Source organism: Delphinapterus leucas, unplaced genomic scaffold, assembly GCF_059928025.1.
Source record: "Delphinapterus leucas isolate spDelLeu-1000000601 "Yukka" unplaced genomic scaffold, BTC_Dleu_Yukka2 spDelLeu_asBTCV2_sq67, whole genome shotgun sequence".
Taxonomy (NCBI): domain Eukaryota; kingdom Metazoa; phylum Chordata; class Mammalia; order Artiodactyla; family Monodontidae; genus Delphinapterus; species Delphinapterus leucas.
The window spans coordinates 1,842,501-1,845,000 of NW_028322276.1; positions in this window are offsets into that span (position 1 = coordinate 1,842,501).

Consider the following 2,500-nt stretch of genomic DNA (forward strand, 5'->3'; position numbering starts at 1 on the left):
CCCCCCGAGGTTCGTGGATGGGCCCCGCTGCCGGGCGCCGTGATTTTTTTCGCCTGAAATGGGCCATTTTTGCCACCAGGTAGGTGCTGACACGGCCTCCTCTGGCGTCTGTCGCTGAGGATTCTGGGACTCTGGACGCGCGCAGGGCGCTGGGCTTTGGACCGCCGTCAGGCGCCCGAGCCGGCCCTTGCCACTTGAGCCGCCCGCTTGGGCCTGCGCGCCGGCTCTCGTGTGTGCGCCCGGCTGACCCGACCCGCGGTGCCGCCTCCGGTCTCTGGCTCACCCGAGGGCGGCGGGGCGAGGTGGCGCGTGGGTCTTCTACCCCGTGTGACTCCCCTTCCCCGCCGCAGGCACCCGGTGGTGGCTGAGGCGACCCCACCCCGCAGGCTCCGTGCCACGTGTCAGGCGTTCTCCTCACGGGGTCGTCGGCCACTGTTTGCCTGAGAGAGAAGCGGGGGGCTGGGTGGCGGCTGAGGCTGAAGCGGGCTCCTCTGGTGAGGGTCCTCGCCGTGCCCCTCCCCCCTCGGGGCCCTTGTGGCCCCTGGCTCTCTGGAGTGACTGATCGATGTGGTGATGTCGCGCTCTCCTGGGCCGGGCCTAAAGTCGCGCCAGACGAGGGACGGACGTTCTTGGCGAACGGGACCGCTCTTCTCGTTCTGTCCGCGGGCCCCTCGCCTCCCTCGTCACGCCCTGCCGGCCTGCCGACGGGTGTGTGGGAGGCAGGGGTGGTGGTCTCCGGCCCTGACCCGCGGTCTCCCGCCTCCTGCCTCACGGCGTGGGCGGGGCCGTGGTCGTCGGACGCAGCAGACGCTCTCGCTTCGCCTCCTTGGCGTGTGCCTCGCGAGCGGTCCTCCCCGCGTCGGTGGGGGGGGCCGTCCCGCCACTGCGCCGCGCGCCCGCTGCTGGCGCGTGAGCGTGACTTGCTTGGTCCTCTGTGGTGCCCCTGGAGAGCTCCAGGCCGTCCCCTCAGGAGCCCGAGGCCGAGCGGTGGGTGTCATTCCCTCTTCCCCGCGTGCTCCTCGGGGTCTCCACCACGGTGGTGTGTCCCGTGAGTGGCTCTCTTGGGGGGGGGTCGAGGCGGTAAAGGGCGGCGGGGGGCTTGCCTCTGTTTCTCTCCCTCGGTGGGGGACAGGTGCCTGCCACCTCGTCGCCGTCGTCCTCCCACGGTGTGCTGTGGGGGGGGACTGACTGTGGCCAGGCCAACGCCGCGTGTGCTGCCGCCCCCCACCGTGTGTGGGGGGGAGTCACACACGGGCGTGGTTGCGATCGTGTTGGGCCGGGGCCTGCGAGAAGGGGGGCTCCCCCTTCCGGAGCCCGATGGACGAGCCCGGGGGCGGCAGGGGTTGTGCCCCCCCAAGGCTGTGGCCGCGAACGCGCCAGTGGGCCGTGTGCTTACCCGTACCGCAGACCCCCCCAACCCTCCCACGGCCAGTCGTGGACTGGGGCAGCTCGTGGAGCGCCTCCGTGGGCCCGAAGGGCAGAGACGGTGGGTGGGGGATGACGCACCCTCGGTGAGAAAGCCTTCTCTAGCGATCCGAGAGGGAGCCTTGGGGTACCGGACCCCCCAGCCGCTGCCCCTCCCAAGCGTGCGGTGGCCACGGTGGCCACTGCCGGAGCACGTGGGCAGCAGAGGCCCTCGCCCTCGCGGGAGGGCTTGCGCCGGCCCCGCGGTGGGGGCCGAGCGCCGCTCTTTGCCTACCGCGGCCCGCGCCTCCCCCCTCTGAGTCGGGGGAGGGTCCCGCCAGGCCGGCGTCCGGTGCGGGGCCGCGCGTGCGCGTGCGCGTGCGGTGACCCGCGGTGGCGAGCCCGAGGTGGGGGTCGGGGACGCACGGATGTCCCGACTCCCCAGTCCCGCAGCCGCGGGGAGCCCGTCGCGCCTGCCCTCACCGCGAGTCGCGGCCGGGGGCGGTGTGTGGGCACGGTGCGGGTCGCCTCGCTCGGGAGCGCGTTTCCCCGGGGCACGAGCCCCGGGAGTCGGGCTTAGATGAAGGCGGATCTGGCGAGGACGGAGGGGGGATGTGAGTTTGGGCGGGACGGGTCCCTCCGTGCCACGTGGGGGGAGCCGTCGCACACCGGCGCCGGCGGCGGGGCCGGGTCGTGGGAGACCCCAGGGTGGCTGGGGCCGGCCGGCGTCCCAGGCGTCGTGGGACCGCCCTCGTGTGTGTGGCGGTGGGACCCCGCGCTTGTTTCCCTGGCGGCCCGGTCGTGCCTCGGCCCTTCCTGTCCCTGGGCGGGCGCCCCTGCGCCCCTGCCCCGCGGCCCTCGCCGCTGTGTGCGTGTGTTGCGTGCCGCCCCCTCCCCGTCGCCGCCGGCCCTCCACGGCCCCCAGCCCTCCGCGCCCCCTTCCCCGTCTGGGATCGAGCCGGCCTCGCCCACGTGAGGGTGCCGCCCGCCCCGGCCGCCGCGGCCGGCGGCGTCCCCGGGTGGAGCGCTCACGGTCCCTGAGGTGGGGCGGGCGGGCGCGGCGGCGGAGGCGTGTGCGGGGCACGTGGGGTGGCCG